The following is a 23,967-nucleotide window of genomic DNA, read 5'->3' as shown; positions in this document are numbered from 1 at the left end:
CCTATGACATAACAGCTGTAAGTTAATGCAGGGAAGATTTCTCTACTTATAGTGTGGTGAGAGGGTGTGGGGGGGTAGTTTTGGGGTTTTTTTTATTATTTTACTTTAATCTTGTTTTGGATTTCAGTTTTCAGTTTGTTCTTAAGACTTCTTTTCAAGTATCCCAAACTTGTTTCAGATGTAGTAATTGATCCAACTAGAACAAATTGTGCTATTAGTGATATGGAATGAGAATAGCTAAGAAGTCAGCTTAATTTCTCTACAAAATAAGCTCCTTTTTCATAAAGGATGAAGAAGTTTAACCATGAAATTTCCAACATTAGGAGGACTGCACTGCTTATAAGCAGGATAGCCAGGTATGTTTCTAATTAAAGAGTAAGCAACATTCTTCATTCAAGGCTCTCCATTTGGTTGCTTATAAGTTTAGAGAAAGGAAACAGCTAGTTACAGAAAAAGTAGTATGTGTTCACGTAAATCAAAGATCCTACCAATGTGTACATCAAAACTGAATTAACCTCTGCAGGCAATTTTACTTCTAGTATTTAAGCTTCATTTTCCAACAAATTAATCATTTAGAATTTAAGTAATTTCATTTGTTTCTCTAGGGAGATCACATGCTTTTTCAAAAGATTCAGGTCTTGTAAATAATACGGTTTATCTGAACCCTGGAAGGGGGTGGGGAGAGGAGGGGAAAAGAGGACAGACCTTAATCCACTGTGAGGAGCATTCAGGTAGTTTGGCGATCAGATCATACAAACCTTTATGGAATAAGATATTCCAAGAAATGCTGCCAAGATCTTCAAGGGTTTACAATGCTTCAAATCCACTGAATGGTTATACTAAACTTTAATTGCACTAGCAGAACATATTACTGTGGCCATTTCTAAGAAAGAAGTAAGCTCTATCTTACAGGTACTAGAAGAACCCTGCGAGTCTTGATTTTTTTTTTTTCCCTTGCAAGAAAAGTTATACTGTAGAGCTTTAAGCATGTCTAAGAGTTTGGTCAGATTAGATGTATTTGCAGTAAATAATTTATGGATTCCATAGAACTTATTTTATGAGTGGCAATGACCATAGGACTCTGGCATTCTATTAACCTTTTACGTCTCTCACACTGGACGGTATTTCTGTTTCTCCAATAAAAAGGAACTAGTCATGCACGTGTTCGATAGAGAAAAGAGGTGCCCTTACCACTGTAGAAGATGCCAGGTGGCATTTCAGGCAATGAGTTCTAGAAAAGCCTATATCCAGCAGAAAGAGCGTCCATCAGCACGAACTGGAAACTGCAAGTCAGAAGCTATGAAACCATAACAAATTCCCTCATTGACCTTCCGTCAAGGCAAGACCTTTGCAACCATCAATAGACATCTGCTAAAATAAAACATCCTACTTCCTACCACCTCTTCCCTCACACAATACACCCCTGATTAATATCCATTTTCTTTGGAAGTGCATTCCTTGCTTCCTGTCTTTGCCCACAGGCCGTAAAGAGAAGTTAGAGAAAAGAGGGCATCTGTCCCTATGGAGAATAGACTGCAATGTCTAAGCACTCAGAAGATGCAGAATAACTTCAACACTGAATATACACCTTTGCAAAATCCACGTCACACTGGGCAGGAAAAAGCTACCTCCTTGTCTTAAAATTAAATAAATAAATAAATAAATAAAAGCCCATACTATGGACTTAAAAAGGAGTCAAGAAGGAAATGAGTCATGGGGAAAATTTCAGGGAAATTTCATACGAAAAGGAAACCCATGAGCAATTTTATAAAATTTTCCATGCTCAGTTGTGTCGTCCCCCCCGCCCTTTCTTTTTTCTTTCCCAGAGGCTTGATGGAAGAGGACAGGCCTCAAAATGCTTTTATTTATCCTGCTATTAGAGGGAGAACAAAACAGAGAATAGACCACAGTATGCTCTGACGCCCTGAAGATTTGTCTGTTGCATCTTTTTATTCATGGAATAAAAAAAAAAAAATGTATTGCATCAAGAACTGGCAACTACAAGCATTCAAAAACTATGAATCAGACTGCCAAAAAACCAAAACACATTAAATAACCATTCCACTTCCAGTTTTCAGACATGCTGTCAGGAAATGAATGATTTCTTTCTTGTCCGACGTCAAATGGGCAGGTGGAAAATTCCCAAGCATATTCTTCTCATGGCTATGTTCTCAATCAGCTGGAAAGCAAATGTGTCAAAGTCCCAATAAGGTCATTTGGATTTATGTCTTAGTTCCCTCCTTGACACTCTGAGCCAGCCTTCTATCTTTGCTCCTGCACTAGAGACACCAAAACCTTGGGATTGTTCAGATGCAGAAGAGGAAAGAAGATCCCTATAGATGAAGAGAGGTACTCAACACCCCTATTATCAATTGGCTTTACTTACGCAAATTATCCTCTTTCCTCTGTAAATATAAAAGTCATCACCTAATTAAAGAAAGAAAAGCAAGCTGCTTTGCTGTTCCAGGTCACCATACTTTTTTATGGAGAGCACAGTAATTTGGCGAACAGATGGAAACGCCAGCTGGAACTGCTAAAGGACACCGATCTCAGAAGATTGAGGCACAGTGCTCTGCTTGATACATTTACCTGTTCACACACTTACAACCCTTGCAGCTTCTAAACAGCACTCAGATTCAGTCTTGATTCTGAACACGGCTCAAGAAAAGTTTACCACAAATAGAGTCTTCAGGGTAATTTGTTTGAATGAGTTCAGAACAAGAAAAATTGAGTCCTCATGCAAAAACATTTGTTTCCAGGAGCTCTGCTACTGAAATGACATCGTGTTTGTCTCTAGAACAAGTGTAGTTTTCCAGGAGTCTTCCAATGAGACATTGCCTGGACTCGATGAATCAAATTTTCTAGCTTTTCTACTCTGCAAAATAAATAAAAAAAAAAAAACAAACCAGAAACTATATCAGCAATCAAAACAGAAGCAGCAGCACAGGAACTGAGCAGCTTACAGACATGGTTCTCAGATTCCAGACTATGTCTCAGTTTGAGTGGCTCTTCCCTCTGATTTGGGAATTCCAGTCCGACAGTCATTGACCTGGAAATACTTCATAGATACTTCCCCTCTGGAGAATGGTCACAATTAGGATCCTCAAAAAACATCTTAGGGAGGTCACAAGTCCCACCATGACTCACACGGGTAGAATTGGTTTCAAGGAATCAATTATTAGCTCTGTGAATGTGTCATGGCACAGTTCATACACAGTCACTGCATTATACAGATCAATCGTGTAGATCCGACAGATCAAAGGGCAGCAGTCTCACAGAGTTTGAATGCATAAACCCAGGCAGCAGAACTTCCCTAGTAAATCCACTGATGAAGAAATTCTTCCTTCCTATCACACGTATGAACATGATTAAGTTCAATGACTTGTTGATATAAAACACCTTTGAGGAAAAAAAATTCTCTTTAAACTCTCACAATAGTGAACTCATTATAACCTCAAGAATTTCAGCTAAAATAAGAACGACCTGTAGAAAACAGCAGCACATGTGACTCAAGACAGACAAGCTGCAGCCAGCCACCAGCATTCAACGAGTCAAAGAACTGACCTTGTGAACTCTGTTAATCACTGCCGTACACATCTGGTATAGAAGAAACCCAAACAGCTATTCTGAAGCTGCAGATAACATCCTGATTATTGCTCTAAAAACCTGCTTCCCGTCCCTCTTGCTGTCATTCGGTCTTAGTTTCTGATCCCGCTTCTCAGCAGCGGTCTTTGGCCCTTCGGTTGGATTAACTCATCCTGCCAGCAAAGCCTTGGTTTCTAATCCCACCTCTGGTCTGCTTAACACTGACTCCCGGATCTCACTGCCTACCGTACGCTGCTTACCACTTCTGATCATGCCCCTGAAGCTGAAGGAGGAACAAGCAAGCACGGATCACAGAACCTCTAGCCTAGGATCACTCTCTCAGGAGCCTGTATCCCCTGGTTTTCCAGTTCTTCCTAACGGTATTTCACTCCAGTCTGTCCTAAACTACAGAATCTATCCACTCATGCCCCAGTTAAGCTTTCTCACTATCAAATAAAAGAGCAACTAGCATCAATCCAATCGATACCCTAGAAACAAGAATAACAGCTGAGCATCATCAAGGACCTAGCAGTTGCCCTGGAATTTCTTGCAACCTTAACAGATGAGGAATAAAACCTTAATAGTCAGATAAAAAGAATACCCTTCACAGTACTTGTTCTCTAGCATTTTCATTATGGCATCTACTCTGAATTAGATCAGAGGCTGAAAAAGAGTCTGGTTTATTTTGCGGATTCTTTGGGAAGTTTTGTTGTTATTCTGGGACAGGGAAGGAGAGGAACATTTACAAAAAACCTGGCAAGAAGTGGCAACACCCACTTTTCCTTTGTTATTTTGGCCCCCATTGCTGATATTTTTGGATTTTCATTCTGGAAAAAGGAGAAAGATGAGGAATTGTCTGAAGGAGTGTTTGCTGGGCTGCTTGCCCTCAGAAAATTGGAAAATTGCCCAGGCTGAAGAAGGAAAGGATTCTATAAACTCAGATCTGACTTGTGTTTTAACAGAACAACATTTATGGAGAATGAGTATTTACAGTGTCGTGACCTAAGAGACTTTGTTATCTTGTATGGTGTTGAAGAAAGAAATGACCAGTAGAAAAAACACAGAAATTGCCAAACTGGATCAGCAGTAGTCCACCCAGTCATCCTGTCTGACAGTGTCTTGAACCATGTACTTCATAAGAAGGGGCAGGAAAAAAGCCTGCAGTAGGCAGTGATGGCAAGTTTATTCTTAGTCTCTGTTAACATTTATCTTAAGCCATAAAATACATGGGCTTATATCCTTCTCAACATTACTCATTCATTAGCAGGCTGATCTTGTCTTCTATATAAACAGACCTAATCCCTTTGTTCTATCAGCAATCTTTAAAGCCACCTTCACTGGTGCCGAGTATACAAATCCATAAAGGAAAAGGACTGACAGCAGCCAGACACCTTGCCCATTCAAGCAGCAAAGGTACGAATCCCACCCTCAGTTGGTTTCACTCAGCTATCAGTAGCAGGCAGGCAGAAGTGAGGTGATTAAAAGCCTTTAACCTTCTTAATGGCAAATAACCACTTATTCTCATCACCACGCTCTACCCTCTCCTGGAATCTTTCAAATAAAATTAAAAAGTCTAAACTCTATCTTGTTTGAAGGAAAAGTTCCCATTTTATGGAATATCTTACTAGAAAGCATTGTTAGCTGTGAACAGCACCTCGGATCGTGTAACACTTAGAGGCTTCAGGGAACACAGTATTAAAGAGGAAGAAAGTAGTAAAGAGAAAATTAGATCTTGGGTCTGGGGTTTGTTCAGACAGTTATTATAGAGCAAGGGATGCTCTTGAGAAGCTCCCTCTCCAAGCCAGGAAGATCTTGTTGAGCTAGCCATCCATCCAAGGTGCCAGGCACTAAGACTTAATCAGCCTTTGACTGTTGGAGGACGTTCCCATTCTGCTGCAGCCACAGCAGGATGGGAACTGGGGAAAGGAAGGCTGCAGTCATATTACTAGGCACCGCTGGCATGACCTTTAAAGAACAGCTGGGAGCTACCAGCTTAGATGGTAAAACCAGTATGAACAGTCATGTAAAAAGATCAAGTCTGCAATGACTCCTTGTAAAAAAATTATTTGTAATCTTATACAGCCTATGTTGCTAACACCACAGGGGGTGTAAAGAAAAGGAAAGAAAGATGCCAACTGGAGAAGTCTAGTCTAACAAAACAAAAACATGTATTCCTGTTGCCTGCATTATTTATAGTATAACTTATTCATCACCACCCCAGACTATGAAATGTCTGAGCAACTTCCAGAGCACAGAGAATTTTCTTTTCCCCTCCAAAATATGAAGAGTATAAGAAACACAACTGACAATCACTATTTTGTACAATAACAATGCAATACTATGATTCACTTGCATTAAGTCTGACTAAATGTCATTACCTTTAAACAGAAAATGCAATGCAATACTATGATTCACTTGCATTAAGTCTGACTAAATATGTCATTACCTTTAAATAGAAAATGCAGCTAATAATTTCAAAACTAAAAATAGAAAGATATGTGATGTGAATCCTATGTGATTTACTCCTAATTTGAATATATTATGCTGTCTTTCAAATGTTTTTGTAGGTGCTTATCAGCTTTGCTATTTTTTTCTTTTTTTACTCGTTTGCTGTATTTTTCTTTTGCTTACCAAGATAACGTCTACTTACAGAAATGCATTTCTAGAATTTTATATAAAAAAGGACTACATCACTACACTACTACAGTAACCATGCTGATATGAAATGCAGATGCCGTTGTAGCTGAAGAAAATCAAATGGCAGAGAAGATGACAATGAAATATGTGGGAGCAAATACACAAATAAACCCTTTATAATGAAAGGAAATAGTACTAAAAGTCTTCTAAAAATGTCAGCTAGGGGATCTCAAGAAAGGTCAAGACACTTTGAAAAGGAGAAGTTAATCAAAGATTTTCTGTATTTACAGTCTTTTGTTCCATAATTCAGCACAATGTACTCTAGGTTACTTTAAAGCTAAGAAGTGACCTTTCTTGCCAACATTCACTGTTCATTATCCCAGAAGTCCCAAGTTTTGCTTGAAGAAGCCAGCCAAACCTGCTGATGTGTAAATCGTCTAAATCTACACCTTGCAGGATACAGTGATGTTAGCCTCCAAAACCACTACTTAGATGTTAGAACTTCACCAACATGATTGGTTTTCACTGTTCTTGCATAAACCAAAATAAACAACAGGTGGGGAATGACCCCAGAACTCACTTCAGATATTTTAAACAGCCTTTAATGTTACCATTCCCACCACTAGCAAATGAAAATAGGTGGGGCAAATATTTTTGCATCAATAAAAATGTTTCATTTAACAACAAAGTGTGCGTCAAGAAGGCCAATTAAAATGTACAGGCACGTTTTGAAGTCACTGAATTTAGAGCCACTCCAAACTTGTGAAAATAAACAAGGATTTCAAAATGGGAGCATTTTCATTACAAAAATGACAAGCAGATTTCCGTCACCTAAAGAAAAGTCACTTTTTTATCATTTTCTTTAAACTGTCACTCTCAAAATGAAAGCAAAATCAAGAATGAGAGAATTGTTTTTAATACTATGCATGCTCTTGAAACCTCTTATTTTTTTGTGGCTTAACAACCACATTTTCCTGTGTTTAAAATGCTTCTCTCCCTTCTTATAGCACAAGACCATTACACAAGAGGAAAACAGCCTATAGCAAAACAGACTACACAGCAAGTGCTTCTGTCCTTCCTCCCTCAGGAAAGAAAATTATTTTCCTGTGGTGGCTTAGTTACAACGTACATTTAAATTGCTCTAACAGCAACTAAAACTACCACTTCAGTTCTCAATTCACACGCTTCCCAAGCCTTAAAAGAGGAAAGGAACCTTGTTTCCCAAATAACATGCCTTATTCTGCAGCTTACTTGAAGCTAAGTAGTTATCTCCTCTGAAGCTGATGAGAGCTTTAAAGGAATAAATAAGGTATCTTTTATTTTAAGGAAAAACATCTTCCCCTGCAAATCACCTATGGGTGATCTCAGACCAATAAAGATTGTATGACATCTGCACAACAGAATCACACAGAATGGCTGAGGTTGGAAGGGTCCTCTGGAGGTCATCTGGTCCAGCCCTCCTGCTCAATCAGGACCACCTACAGCCAGCTCCCCAGGACCGTCAGCTTATGAATATCACTGAGGGAGACTCCATAACCTCCTTGGGCAACCTGTGCCAGCGTGCACCGACCCTCCCAGTAAAAAAAGTGTTTTCTGATGTTTTTCAGCTTATGCCCATTGCCTCTGGTCCTATCACCGGGCACCACTGAGAAGAGCCTGGCTCTGTCCTTTTTGCACCCTCCCTCCAGTTATTTATACACATTGATTAGATTCCCTTCCCTGAGCCTTCTCTTCTCCAGGCTGAACACACCCAGCGCTCTCAGCCTTTCCTCATGTGTCAGATGCTCCAGTCCCTTCATCATCCTTGTGGCCCTTCACTGAACTCTCTCCAGTATGTCCAGCATATGTTTGTGCAGGGTCTCAACTCTGAAGATTTCTGGAAGCATCCAGAGTGTCCTTATTAGCTGGGAAGTTAAGCCCCCAAGTGTCCCCTTAGCTGCTGCACAGGGTTTCTACAACAAGGAGAAAGAAAGAGAACTTATGGACCTCCAAATCCAGCATGAGGGGGTTTCCGTCTTTAACCACTAGATAATTCCTCTGGTCCTGGTCCTAACTCAAACCAGAATAATTAAGGTCAAGTTTGAATTACGCCAATGCTTCTGAAAATACCTCCCTGCTAGCTGCAAAATTAAGAGACTATAAAGTCACTTAAAAATTCATCAGTCCTCAGCTCCATTTCAAAGAGTTTAAACTTCATGAAGCAAATAATTAAGCTTATAATGTTGTTTGCAATATTGCAAGGCTGCGAGAACAACTAACCAGACTAAAAGACAAAACATGAAGATCAAGAAAATAAAGATGACATTTTCATACCAATCATTGCCAAAAACAAACAAGAGGAGGGAAACAGGTGAAACTGTTTCCTATTTAAAAAGCTTTTTATAATGCGTATAAGGTCTCAGTAGTTCTGGGTCACAGTATGGCCTAACAAAATAGTTCAAATTACTTTAGGAAAAGGTAAATATATTCCAAAACAAAAAAGTTCACTGATTTTCCAACATTTCTTTCTCTCTCTCCACATTTTGGTAAGAGGACCCAATACCAAACATCTAGGTAGACTAGACGACATGAGCAATAACAGAAAGATCCTTTTCACTTATTTGTAATAAGCCATTACTTTTTCATAGTGCTTTCCAGAGCAATTTACAGTAACCTGCAGTATGCAAAAAGGATATAATAGACAAACAGAATGAGAAGTTATTTGATAAGCATTTCTTAGGACGTCAGAATTTTTAATAACTAACATTGTGGCAAAGAAGAGAGAGATTAATGGTGACAGAGCAAGAAATAGAGAAAGCCATTCTAGTAAACTCAGCATAAGTGTCCTGGCATTGCTTCAGTTTGGCAGCTGCTACAGACACATCTTATCTTCAAACCATAGAGCACAAAGACACTCAGACCAATCACTTTCTGCATCTCAAAATGTTGATAAACTGGAAACTTTGAAGGGGTTTGGAAATGGAAAAGCATCAACACAAGTGTAATGAACAGAACAAAGAAAAACTTGCAAAACTAGCTTTGCACAAGACTGCTCTTACAGGATCCTCTATCCAACAAATACAATTCAGCTGTATAGATAAATAGCTTATGACTTATACCTGTAGGATTTTAGGTATTTCATGAGAAATAAGACATTTAAAGTGATCTAAAACCTCAACAGCATAATCGTAAGCCTTTTTTACTGGTAACAGATTCCAAGCTTCAAATCAGGTTTGACTGTATTAGTCACTAAGGAAAAACGTAATAATTTTCTGATACTTCACTGAAATTCTTAGACTGAACTACAACAAAAACAAATAATAATCCCTTTTATTATTATTAGAAGGAATATCAGAAAAGGATTCTCCTCCAGTTGTTCAGGAATGCTAGGGATTTAAAATATTTCAAAATGGCTGCCTGCAGTTCAACACAACATGGCTAACAGGACTCATCTATCAATTGTCCTGTAACACTTAATGCAGTGAAATAATTTCTCTTTATAAAACTTTCCATCTCTAGCTTCTATACGGTCAGATAAAGATATCAAGCATATCACTGGAAAATTACATCAAGATATATATGTAACTGACCCTTTAAAACTGAATGTAGGTTTTTCTATACATTAAGAACCAGCTCAACTCAGCTGCAAGATGCCCTATTAAAGAACATCCACAACCTGCAATTTTGGTAAAGTTGTTATACATTTTGATAATATAATTTAGTCACTTTCTATTATGCAGGACAGATAACAGAAATATACTTTGTGGCGATAACATTTTTTTTCCCTGAAGTTCTTACTTTAAAAGTGCATAGAAGAGTATTTCTCCCTGGCAGGGAATTCAGGACATTAATTGTAACTTGTAATCACCTATATCCATAAAGATGATTACTGTGTCCTTGATCAACAGCTGAAGAAAAGATTTAACTGACTGTCAAATAAGGTAAAGGAGGATAAAACTAAAACTCCAAGCTTCACACCTCATTCAAAATGCATCTCTCCAAATTATCCATCTGTAAAGATGCCTGCCAGTTCATCAAATAACCTTTGTCTCTTTCTAAATATCCTAAAAGACTAAGATATATTTAGATCAAATAACTTCAAGTACATTTTTAGGCTTAACTTCACTGTGAAAGCCAATAAAGATCAGGCAAACCTGTCTATCACCAATTAGACAGTAAAAGTTAAGCAATGCATAGTGGTTCAGTATTAATTTCTCAGAAGAAAGGCATCCCGATCAACATCCTTCATCTTGATTGCAGAGGCATCAGACTGAAATTGAAAAAAGTGGTCCTAGATGGCTAATACAATTTTCACAAGAGTTACTATAAAGACAATTTCAAAATGTGAACTGACAGATTAGAAGAAGCTATTTTCCTCTTATTTCTCCTTGGAACAATAACCATATGCTCAATCATGCATACGTAAATACACAAAGAACTATTTCACTCTGGACAAAAGCAAGATTTAAGTGAGAGGCATAAAGTAGGATTCAGTCAAACTGCAGAATCATTTGACTGTTAACTGCTTTGTAGAAATAACTTGGAATACTGACAGATTTTTTTTTCCTAGCCCTGACATGATTAGTGGTCTTGATACTATATTCAGGAACTCAGTCTAGTTACTTCTCTTCGGAGTCAGCATTGATCTCGGAGATCTATCATTTTGCACACAATAAAACAGATAGCCAGTAAAGCATAGTCTCAGACTAGAGATGAACTGATTCTGTGGAAGTCTGACATACAATAGCTAGGTTCAGCCTGAAAAGCATTTAGGTCAGATACAGCACCATCAGAATTTATATGAGGGAGAACATCACCTTTAGTAAGGGGTCATCCGCAGCATAATTACAATTTGCTGTAGATTGTGCAGCTGAAAGATCAGGGGCATTCAGTACCACCCAGCACACTGTTAGTGAATTGTTACCTTCATATTACACTCAGAGATCATTTGGGATACTGAAGCTGCACAATCAAACATGCAGAAGTTATAAAAAGACCAGAATTAAGGCTGTTCCTTCTTGGCTGGTTTATTTGTTTTGGTTTTTTTTTTTTCAAAGAGGAACTCTGCCTCATCCAGTGCACATGCTTTGACAGCAGGGTTAACAGGGAGAAATTACTTTGTACTTCTTTATCCTTGTCTCATACTACAGTGCTAAAATTAGCCCTAAGCTATTAAAATCCTAGGACAACCCCCCTCTTTTTTTTTTTTTTCCTCCATATTATGCTCATTATACTACTATCTGAAAGTGTTACATGTCAGTAATTTATTTTCACAACAGATTCTATTTATATTTTTATAACTCAAGATCCACAGCACAAAGTATACGAATTGTGTCTGCCTAATCTGGAATGTTTCCAGACTAATATTTTCAGAATATCTGTCACTGTGCAGTACATCACAAGCACAATTCACAGTTGCCATTAGCTTCAGTTGCAGCTGTGAAAGCTTTGCATTCTTTATTTGATAGGTGTCCAACTTGAAACCTTACTATTCAATACAAGGATCACAAGTAGTTATTGTTAATAACAATGTTACGTGTCTTGCTTATCAAGTAAAAAGCAAAATCCAGTTCTTCAGACTGGCACTTCACTAAAGAAACCTTCAGATGATAACCTTCTTCAATCCTTTATTCAATTCAGAATACAACATCAAGCATGTGCAACAAGTAAAATGGGTTCTACAGACTGCATTCCTTAAATCTTTAAGGCATTCCTAAAATACAAGCTATCCTGAACAGTAAGCTTCTTAAGGGGAAAAAGGGTAATGTGTTAATGGAATTACAGACTGTAAATTCAAATGTGGAGATGTGGGTGACATTAAAAAATTTAGCCCATATATCATTTAGTACTTATGTTTCTGTTGGTATTTAACAAAGTCTAAGATCACAAGCCTACGGTGAAGAGAATTTTGGGGAACAACAGCTGCTTGTCTCTAATAGCAACCATGTAACTTGAGAAATATAATTTTAATATTTTCAAGGAATAAAAGAAAACACTCTGATCTTCGTGAATTTCCAGAAAATAATTATAATGAAAAGGCAGGATATCTTAGAACAGCGAAAGACCTAACATTCCCATATACAATATGTATGCTTTTCTAAAATCAAAAACTCAGTGTTTAAGTAGGTCTCATAACCATAACATCTAAGCATCCCCTTCAACCTCTTTACCTAAATAAAAAAAAAAATTGGAGCATTGTCTAGAAAGGTAACAGACGTAACTGTTTCTGTATTTCCTGCATTTCAGGGTAGATCTGATAGCTTCAATAGATTAATGGGAAAAAGAGCAAAGTGGTAATTAAACCAAAAGCTTACGTTTCAAACCATTACAGTAAATCTGCATATTCAGTGTACAACTTCTCAAAGCCAGCAGGCTAGACTGGATTAAAGAAACAGTAAATCCTATCATATTTAATGTTTCACATGCCTGATCCGGGTACCTTTTCACGTGCACTTCACTATTTTCCTCTGCAGAAGCAAAATAATGCCTCCTAGTGCTATTAATTGCTCACAAAAGAACTGATTTTCAAATAAAAATGTTAATATGAAAATCCTAAAACGTAACCTGTTTTCTTTTTGATATAAACTCTGTCCATCAAGAAGAACCAATGAAAGCAAGCTTATAGAATTTGAAAGTAATAAAGTATAATGACTCCAAGACTTTTTTTTTTTCTTTCCTACTAGTTACTTTGTAGTCAGAAAATGTCTTTATTCTACATTAAGGAACAATTTACCTAAGTCAACTTCCTTCTGAAAAAATAAATTGGTGGCTTTTAATAATGGTTGCATTTAGAAGAGGCTTATATAGAACTTCCCTAACCTTCTTCCAGAGCAAAAATAGTTAAAATGTTTTAATTAGTCCTCTTTTCTTTGACAAATATTTCCTTTACAATGTTTTTAATATAACTCAACATTGGCTGCATCTTTCTTGACAGCTGGTATTTCCTTAACAGAGAATGTCTCAAATGGTTTATATATAACATTCTTTCTAAAATTCATTTCCTTTCTGTGTAAGAAGTTAATACACCAGGAAAAAAAAGCAAGAATGTTTCATGCCATGTGGGATATAACAGTTCTAGAGTTGTGCTTTAAATTAGCCCAATAATGTTTTTGTAGAAATATTATTAATGTGGCTGAAGCTTAACATTTGGGAAAAGGAAAAATACTTGCCCACAACTTTGCTTCTCTCCAGATCTCATTCCAACATGAACTTCACTTTTATGTTCTAGCTCTTCCATACATGCCTGGTGGAATCTGACAGCTCTTAGTAAGGTTCAGCTTAGGGGAGAGATGTTAAAAAGAAAACAATCATCTAGTTAAGAACAAGAGACTGATGGTTCTATATCAAGTAGCTCCCAAACCAGAAATGAAAGTTCTTGATATCTTCACTCTAAACATTAAAATCATTCAAGACATTGAAATTGGCAGAAAAGCACACCATAACGTTTCTCAAGAGGACAGACATTGAGGTCTCACAGAAGAAGCAGCAGCTCCTAAGGGTGGGCCACTCTTCCATACTAACACCAAATCCCAAGTTCTTAAAAACTGGGAGACTTGCACCAGTTGCATGCAGAAGAACTAAGGTCTCACATGCAAAAATCCTGGGAAACGGTATCTTTACAGGATATCGAGGCCAAACAAAGGCATTCGCTCTACAGTCTGTACTATATACTCTCTGTAGAGGTTGTAAACCCTTAGCTAGAAGGCTGGAGAGCTACTGCAGTAACAGCAGTCTTTAAGTGATGAAGAAATACTTGCAGGTAATTTCTCTTTCCTCCTGTCATGCTATAAGCATTCATTAAATTATTACTCTTCTGCCAGATCAGATCATTTTCACTACTGCTGAAAGTTTTTATTCTAAAATATTCTGCATCCTGTGGAAGTCAACAATATTCTGCAACTACTATTTTCCATTTTTTGGGTATCTCCTAGCCAATATGTCATTTTGTGATACTTCTAGTAAACATTATCATCTGTGTTAATACTGTACATAGAGAATATCTTGCACTGAAATCCAAAACTACCAGTTTCCCTAAATTTTAAGGTTTGCTTATTTTACATTTATGAATAAATGACATGTTCCTAAACTTCAGCAAAAGCCTGTCCTAAGTATGCCTTTTTCAGCTAATTCTGTATTTCAAGACGCAGTGAGAGATGATGGAGACAGGAAATGTAATCTTTCTTTCTTCCTAACATGCAAACTCATTTTAGCATTCAGCTCACAACGTTGATACCTTTTGTTCTAAAAGCAAGCTTAATTCTGCATGCCCAGCACTCATGCTAACAAAGCTATGGACAATACGTGCAATGCTAGTTTGCTTAACAGATGTGTATGGATGCCTTACATAAAGTTAAAAAAAAAGAAAGAACAGCCATATTTGCCACCTCTATGTGCCACTGTCTACATGTAAAATGAACAAGAATCTGAATACACTTGGGGCCACAGGCAACATGGGAATAACTTAAAGCTCCCCTTAAAAAAAAGAGAAGTGAATGTTTGCTATAGCCACTTCAGGGGCATAGTGCTGTTGTAGAAGGGCGATGGTCTGCCAAGCTGCAAAGGCAGAGAGAGAAGGCAGACCATAAGAAAACCTTACTAACACGTGACTGACAATCAAAGCTTATTAAATCCTCTAAATGTTTCATAAGGTTCGTTCTTTAATTAAAAATAACTGCTATTAGTATATTTTCAAAGATATTCTACTGCACAAGGGTGCCGAGTATCACATCCTATTGTTCTTCAATAGACTAGCCTACTGCAATTACTTTAACAAAAAACCCCATAATTTTAGCTATTTCCCCTTTAGACAGAAGATAATACATATTCCTGTGTTATCAACAATCATTTTAGCAATATCCCTATTGTAACCACTCCAGCCACATTTGCTTCTGCCTATATTTAATCTCCATGCTATCATAACTACAGAGCCTTTGTCTCAGTTTTACAGATCAGACACCTCTCAAGGTCCTTCGATGACCTACTGTAATAAGAACACACACAAAAATATAGCTGTTTAACCCTTGACATCTTTGCAGGCATTTGTCATTCAAAAACTATTAAAGTGGCAGACAGAATAAACACATAGCTCTTTCACTCACTGTCCAAATCTAAATGAGATGTGTTATCCAGTTAAAGCATTTTCTTAAAGTGGGATTTTTTTTTTTTTATTGCTTAGTGGAGCTGACACTGTTCAATATCTAACCCTGTATCCAACAGAGGTGCAAAACTAAATGCTTCTCAATATTTAGGGAACCGACCAAGATTCATTCTTCAGAGTAGGACTGATATACAATAAGTACAATGCCTACCTTTGTTACAACATAAGTAAAAAAAACATTCTGCGAAGAAAGTTTTCACAAAAATTACTATTCTAAGTAAATTTTGGGAATAGGGATCTAAAGATACAACCATTTATAACAAAATAATGAAGTATCCATTTTGTAATGAATAGTAGACCCATGCAAGCACTGGAAATAGTGGATAACTGTCAGGATTTTATTTAAAACTTGGCATTCAAGTGAAAATTTGAACCTGATGTTCCTAATAAAAGAACACGCTTCTCTGAGCAAAGCCATAATTTTGGGAGAGACACACCCTTTGTCACTTCCAATGGTTAGAAAACACTTCTTGTAAATCAGATTGACGCACAAGTATTTTTCTAAGGAACCTCTAGTGCAAAATCTATCCATCTTATGGAGACAGCACAAAATGCAGTAAGATTGATCCTTTTCTAATACAGTCTATCCCCAAATTTTAGAAAGATCAAACATACCCAGAACATTACATTCAACCTTCCTAGACGGTCTGCAATTTTTTAAGAGAGATTAAACCAAACCAAACACCCCCTTTCCAAATGTGAAATGGATACCAATTCCCAGAACATTGTTTCCACTATCTGATGATGAATTACACATAATTAGTTCACTGGCAGTGCATCATTTTCACTTGTCCTAAGGATAAATCTACTGACCTGGGCAAGAGACCTTGAAAATAATTGCTAAAACTGTTTTATTTTTAAGGGAATTCACTGGTTGACAGATTTAGTGGTGTTTTCACACTGAAGAGGGAAGACCAGAAAAAAGCTACTGTCTATGCAGGAGGCTGCAAGGAAATGGTTAGCCTTCCCTTACCAGACTCTACAGATTGTCTCAATAATCTTGGCACAAGTGTATTACCTCACACTTTCTGAAATGTTGTACTCAAGAGAAAGAGGTTTTCCATGAGTGAAGAGTTAATTAAAAAAAAAAAAAAAAAAAAAGGACTGACTCCCAACAGAGACTTAACAGGTATGTATTTCTTCTACTTGCTTTGCTCTTTAAGAAATCTTTTGTAGTTTTCCTTGGCTTTGTTAAAGGACCTAGTGATGACTTCCCTGGAGCACATGGCTCCCAACTCCAGCTGATACACAATCTAAAAAATTTGAGTTCTGACCATAGCCTGAAAGCTGGAAGCCAGTTTGCAGTTTGGTTCACTTTGAAAAGCTAACTTCCATAGATCAGCATGTAGTCCCCACTATCTCCTGGCTTTATCTTACCAGAAGAGTTACAAGTTGTTTTTCAATGAGCACAAAACGTGTACCAGCTATTCAGTGAGCTGAATGCTTGAGAAATTCCCACTGTGTCACATGAATTCTGGGTAAGAGTTAGTCCTGTTTATGAGAAAAATGTTGAATGAAATTAAAAACTGTTTGTTCCATTTAAGTTTCTTTAAAGTAATAGCATCAGCCGCAGCAAATGGAAAAAAGGTAAGCTTTACTAGTCATTGATAAATTTGCTATTGCTTACTATTGCTCTAGTATTATCAGCTTTTTCAAAACCAGTGTTCTTTACATTCTAGCAGATCATTAAAATCACAGTAACAAACATGATCTTGATAGCAAATGGAACTGATCAGCTGAACAGACGCATGATTACTGTAAGATTAAGTAGTAAAAACTAGAAGGATCTAGTCCTTCTAGCATCTGAATAATAAAATAAAGCATCAGAAAAACTAAGTCAGATTTCTCACAGTTCCATGTCCAAACCAGGACAAAATTTCTTTTCTACATTGTTTTCACTGAAGAAACAGCGTGTCAAAGCCAACCAGCACATCTCACATAAAGACACACTGCATTCCATATAATGGAAATCCACACAACTCATCTCCCTCTTATGACATTTGTCCTCACATTTCTCTGGGAAAGCATCTCACCCTATCTGTGATCAGTAGACATGGTCATTCTGAAGAGAAGTCTGCTGACAGATTGACTCCCTTGATCTCTGAACACTCTGCCAACTGAAAACTTTCTGGGTATAGCAAACATCTTTTTTTCCTGCATTTGAGTAAAAACAGGGATATAAGATTGGTAACAGTTTTGGGGGTCTTTTTGCTTGGTTTTGATTAACACTTTTCTAGAAACTGAAACTACCGAATGTTTAGCAGTAATTCAGGGAATTGTAATAGCCACCTGATAGATTCAATTCAGGCTGGTTCCCACTTCTATTTTGGAATACATACAATGTTGAATATCCTCTACACAAAGCTTAACACTTGCTATACATCTACTTACAACTTCAACTTACCAATTGAAAATTGTAACTATACCCTGCCTAAAGAAGTACAAGATGACCAATGAAAACTTCAGTAACCTCCAAAACAACGCTTACATGAAAATCTGGAAGAAGAGCAAGCATTTTACTTTGTTTTGATGTTGTAACTTAGCTGCTTGATGAGTGGAATTTACAGTTTCTTTCTGAACAGCTATCTTCAAATTTCAGAAGCACAGCATGAAGTGCTTTCAGTGGTATTTATTACAAAGAGACTACTAGTATCAAGTCATATTTGAGCCAGTCTATAAATGTTTTTTGAATAAATTGTAAAAACACTTCAAAAGCATTATTCAGCTTAAAAAGATTCATTTCTGCATACATTTTTCTGCATAAGTTAAATCAGATTAGGAGAACATACTTTTTAAAATATGGCTTTAGCTAATTTTAAACATGGTTGGAAAAGTTTGGCCTACGCTGATTAAAATCTATATTTAAATGAAAGGAAAATTTAACCACAGAAACTGTGCTCATTTTAGAAAAACAAGCATATCACTGCCAAAGTGCTGTCCTAAGTTTAGATTGCTGTCTGACTAAAACATTATAATTACGAGAAACTAAAATGGATTTCTAAATGTTTCAAGATGAAACAGCCATTGGGTAATTTGCAAGATATGCAATTACCTTCTGAATTCAAACACATAATGCTAATACTTGATCTGAACAAATGCAGGCTGTAGATCATTGCTTGTGTGGAGATTGGGGAAATCAATGTTAAAAATCAATACCAACACTAGATAAGAGTAACCATAATGAAACCTACGAGCAAAATTACCAAGTGATGTGGAATTAATTACTTAGAGATAAAGAATTTTCTTTTAGGAAAAAAAAAAAAAAAGGTTTTGAATCTTTTATCTACTGCTTCTGTCTCTCCAAGAGCTGATCAAGCTGAACAGAAGATTCTCAGCACTTTTATCACTGTTAAAACTGCATCAGTGGCCACACAAGGCATTTCACGCAAGCTCTACTATGTAGCAAGATGGTAATGTTTTTACCTTCAAATACCAGAGACGGTCTTCCTAATAGATTTGAAGGGTCATACAGCATATTTTCTGTTACTTCACAATTAACATTTATATTTGGGTGGAATCATTATCATACTGACCATGCAAAAGTTAAAAGGAAGAAAAGAGAAAATAATCACACACTAACCCCAGATCTGTACATTCATTTCATGTATAACTACAGTAAATTCCAGTTACTTTGAACAGTAAGTTAAATCTTGGTCTGCAACAACCATTGATGCAACTAACAGGACTTCAGGAAATCAAAGTAATTCCATTCCTATTTAAAAAACATAATTGTGTGTACTTGTCAGTACCTGCACTGCCTGCTATTGTTTGTCTTTGATTTAGCAAGAAAAATTAATGGCTTGGTTTTGTTTTATTTCTTGTTCTCCTGTAAAAAGCCTGGGTGTTCGGTTATCTTTTCACTCCTCTGACTGCAGCCAGCTCCATCGTTTCACTGATTTGGTGAAGGAGTACAAAACAATCATTCGTATATTAAAGCACCCAGAAACCGCGAGCATGTCCGGGGACACAGTAGTTTATAGGAACACTTCCATGATTCAAACAGTAATCTTATAAAAGAAAATTTTCATTTTCAAGAAAAATTAATTCTCTTTCCACAAGCAGTGTGTGGTGATCCACATAACTGCTTCATATAGACTCATCAGGCAGTCTGTTCATTTAGCCTTCATGGCACCTCTGAAGCTGCCATCAAAAGGGAAGAGCAAATAGATACAGATTTCTTTCAACCGTAAGATATGCTGGATGCCTTAAAAACAACAGAACCACCATAAGCTCAAAGAGAAAGCACTTGAGATCAAGCAATACCTTTCAGAACCACTGGAATGAAAGCAGTACCTGCTCCCTTTATACCTAAAATAACATAAATAGCAGGTATTATACCAAAGGATGCCCAAACAAAAAAAAAAACTCAAGAGTCATAGGAGTTTTAATATCACAGATGCAAAGTCTTGAAAAGGCATGTTTAAAACCAGCAAGATTCAAAAAAAAATAGTTTTGTTTCCAGGAATCCCGGGGGGGATGGGGCAGAGGGGGACAAAACAACCCAAAAAAACTAAGCCTGCTGTTAGATTAAAGGCAAATTCATTTCCTCAAACTCAGGAAAGGATAGTGTGTAAACCTAGCAGAGCAATTAATTCTGCATTGACGACTAAAGACTCCTCCAGTTTTGAACCCCTAAGCATGTAAGAAACCCTAACACAAACAAATCAAATCAAGTAAATTAAGTTTATTATAGCAAAACAAGTTCACAAGCAAATTAGTTCAGCTAAGAGAAAAAGAGTAGGAAAAAGAAGAGACATTTTGTCTATGTTTCAAGAAGTCTGCTAGCATTACGCTCTCGCATCTCACTGTGGCCTGCAGCAGCAACAATGAACTTTATAATGCAGAATTGTCTTTCAGAAGCAATTTACTTTTTGGACAGGTCAAGGAAAAAGTCACGTAAAACCAAACTGTGAGCCTTTGCCCACACTCAGCGGGGACCTGTTTAAAAAAGTCAACTCTCTAAAGGTTCCATTTTCCCCTCTCAGCTCTAAGTGCTGACGGAACACCACAAACGAACGCAAACAAGCCAGCTCTCCTCAGTCCATAGCTAATTAAACATTAAACCAGATTATGGAACTCAATACCACATACAGAACATGAGGAATCTTGTCTGTGTGTTCTCAGCACCACAACCTGAAGAAAGAAGGGAACAAGGAAGGGACAACCTTGAACAAGACTCTAAGTGGAGAACAGGAGAATGAAATAAGGACAGAAAGAAGGACAGAGGAAAACAAAGATTGTTCACAAATTATGACTAGGCAGGAGGAAAGCATAAACTGACACAAAGACTCTGCATGTCCCAAGAAGCTGGAAGAAGCAGCCAACAAAAGGAAAAGGTGTTTTGGCAAAGTAGAGGTGGGAGGAGTGGAGGGCAGGAGCTCACTGAAGGACAGGACAAGTGACAGGAAAGAAAGAACATAAATGAGACTGTCTAAACAAAAACTAAGAGATACGAACTCTACAGGGAGTAGTCCTGGACAGAATCAAATAGAAAGCCAGCAGAAGGACAAGAGGATTTACTTGCACCTGAGACAGTTCAGGTGATTAAGAATCTAGCCTAGCATTATTAAAAATAGCCTCTGAAGAAGAAGAGACTCTGCAGGAACAGATAAAACAAATGACAGCCTGTCACCTGAGCAACTGGAGAAAGGATTTGCTGGATCAAGTAACCCAAACTCTGCTAAGACCCTACGCAGATGTAAAGATGACACCTCATTACACTTCCAATTTTCTTTTCAGGTTGCTTTTGTGAGGAGGGTAGGGAACCCCACGAAAGCAAAACTCATCAAGTCTGTGGACATACCAGAATCAAGGTTTCTCTGCGCAACTTCAGTTCAGCTTTTACAGTAGGATACAATACTATTTTTCCTTCAAGATTGCTGCCTCACTGAGTACACATGGTGGAGGACCAGTCCCTGAGGTCTAAATAAGGCTTTGTAAGAGACTTCCCTTTTTCAGCACAGAAGCTCTTTGGCAAGAAGTGAATGGAGAAAAGACTCTGGAAAGATGGGAACGTTCCTTCACAGACTTATACTCCCTTCACTCTTACCACATATTCCCTACACATGGCTGACTTTTCTTTTTTTAATCCAAACTTTTCACAAGTTTTAAGCGCAGTCCTGATTTTCTGAATGACCAATTTGAGATTTGGTTTCTCGAGGTACAGTTTCACACTATACTTAACTCACAGCTGGTTTACATTAGTGCAGGAGGAGAAACAGCTTTCATTCATATCAGAGCAAACACTCACTAGAATAGCTTCCATCTGACAGAAAGCCATCCCCATAAAACTGTTAGATCAACTGTCCCTGCAACCATCCAACCACTAAATCCACTACAAAGAGAGCAGCAGTAACCCATGGCCAGTGATGGCGAAGGAGTGAGACCACACTCTTCAGCTGCAGCCCACACACTGACCAAACTATGTATTCACACTGTTAAACTGTACCTTGATTTGCTGAGGAGCCAGATTGTACAGCTGCCACTGAAGCTTTGCATTCAGACTATTAGATATAAAATCTGATTACAAAGTCAACCAACTCGTTTCAGATTTCTGTGTTCAATTTAAGACATACTTTAGCTTTCCTCCTTTTTTTATCCAAGTTTCCCCATTTGTAAAGTAAGAAGGGAAAAATAAAAAGAGACCATCTGTTAATCTCTCTGTGTTACAGTGGAGTAAGTTTGTACTTGAGAAACATTGAGATATTGCTGTGGTAACTACTACTGAAAAGTCCAAGGGTCCAAAAGCAGAGAGTGGGTGTCTTCAAAACAAGAGACAGCTACTATGAAGTAAATGAGATATGGCAATACTTAGCAATCAATAAGCAAAATACACTAGCTGTTATGTGAGCATAGTCCACTCCGTCCACTAGCATAAGCAGAGATTAAGAAAAAGTCTAGTGACAACCAAGTACTGTATCACAATGAATACACATAAGTACCAACGTGAAGCTGCACATATAGTTTAACTCTAGTATTTATTTTCAGTACGCAGCTTTTTGCAGCCACAGTTATGTTCTGAACAGCCTGGTTGTGAAAAGTTACATGCCTTGTTCCAATACCCACCCAGCACTTCTTACACAAGAGACCATTCAGGTCAAAGTTTAGCTTTGCCAGAGGGCAAATCTAGCCGAGACAGCAGTGTACACGCCAATACCAACGGGAGAAGTGACAACAGGCACAGTAAACAGGGAACACCAGCCAGATACAGCTGGCAAAAACTGACTGACTTCTGTGTATGTGCAAGTCATAACAAGAGACTCCAGTTTTCCCAAAAGGAAAGATAATAAGGATGAGATTACAACAACAAGCCTCCGTTTATTCCTCTAGGTGTAATAAAAATAGCAGTACTGAAGCCAAGGTTTCGGGTAACGTACACGTTTCACACACACTGAACGTATCCCCAGAGAAGCTCAAGCGCTCTCCTCCAGCGGCTCCTCGCCTGGCATCGCCGCGGCTCCCAGCCCTCCTACAGCGCGGCGACCATGCCTGGGGAGAAACGGGAGGCAGGTGAGACAGTCGGGCAGGCCGCATCTCGGCGAGAAAAAACCGGCAGGGCCGGGCCAGCGGCGGAGACCCGGCCCCGCTGGTCGGCCCCGCTGCGCCGCGGGGGTCAGCCCGCCTCCCGGCCCGGCCCGGCGCGCCGCCCGCCACGGGAGCACCCGTGCCCGCCCGCCCGCCCTCACCTGAGACGGGGCAGCGCCGCGGCGGGAGGAGGCTCGGCTCCCCGCCCCGATCAGGGAGCCGCCGCCCCGGGGAGAGCGGCCGCGCCGCCGCCAGCGCCCAGCGTGGCCAGGGCCGCCGCCGCCGCCGCCATGTTCCCGCTGCCACCGGCGACCTCTGACCCCCAATCACTTCCGGTCACGGCTGTCAAGCCGTTGCTATGGCACCGCTCCTGGCCCCGGCCTCCCTTAAAGGGGCAGCAGCCACCCCTCGCACCCCTACACACACTCCTTGCACACACGCACACGCGTGTGGGTGATCGGCCTCGGCAGGGCCCAGGTGGCTGAAGGAGCCGTGGGCCCGGGAGCGGCAGGCCCTGTCCCGCACGCTGCCGCCCCGGGGCTCAGCCCCGCCACCCTCGGCCTCCTCTTCCGCAAAAGCCTGGGCCACCCTGCGGGTCCCCGGCCGGGAGCCTGGGCCCTGGCTTGCCTGAAAAGGAGATTTTGGCCAGGCCTTTTGGGGTATGTGGAGCCATAGAATCAGAGAATCGTTTAGTTTGGAAAAGACCCTTAAGATCATTGAGTCCAACCATTAACCCAGCACTGCCAAGTCCACCACTAAACCATGTCCCTAAGCACCACATCTACACAGCTTTCAAATACCTCCAGGGATGGGGACTCAACCCCTTCCCTGGGCAGCCTGTTCCAGGGCCTGACTGCCCTTTCGGTGAAGAAGTTTTTCCTAATACCAAACCTAAACCTCCCCTGGCGCAGCTTGAGGCCGTTTCCTCTCGTCCGTGCTGCCGCTGCCGTGGAGCAGCCGGTGGGAGAGGATGGCTTCAGGCTCTCAGGAGGAAAAAGCACTCATCTTAATTTAGTTATTAGCTAAAAAGGGACAATGATTCATCAGCCCAACGGTGCTGTACGAAGGGGAAAACCCTACTACTG

At 39.0% G+C, this 23,967-nt stretch overlaps 1 protein-coding gene across 2 annotated transcripts in view; it reads right to left on the bottom strand.

Annotated features, from left to right (window-relative positions):
* Positions 1 to 23,196, bottom strand: part of LCLAT1 (lysocardiolipin acyltransferase 1) — a 120,916-nt gene extending 97,720 nt beyond the window's left edge. For both annotated transcript variants that reach the window (XM_087776348.1, XM_087776349.1), the window contains exons 1-2: positions 23,044 to 23,196; positions 22,735 to 22,846 (exon numbers count right to left, since the gene is read on the bottom strand). The gene's annotated coding sequence lies outside the window, so the exon portion shown is untranslated. The remainder of the gene's footprint in view (positions 1 to 22,734; positions 22,847 to 23,043) is intronic.
* Between the last annotated feature and the right edge of the window lie 771 nt (positions 23,197 to 23,967).

The sequence above is a fragment of the Nipponia nippon genome, unplaced genomic scaffold (genome assembly GCF_047370975.1).
Source record: "Nipponia nippon isolate SJK-2023a ecotype South Korea unplaced genomic scaffold, ASM4737097v1 scaffold_4, whole genome shotgun sequence".
Taxonomy (NCBI): Eukaryota; Metazoa; Chordata; class Aves; order Pelecaniformes; family Threskiornithidae; genus Nipponia; species Nipponia nippon.
This window is presented reverse-complemented; position numbering and strand designations above follow the sequence as displayed.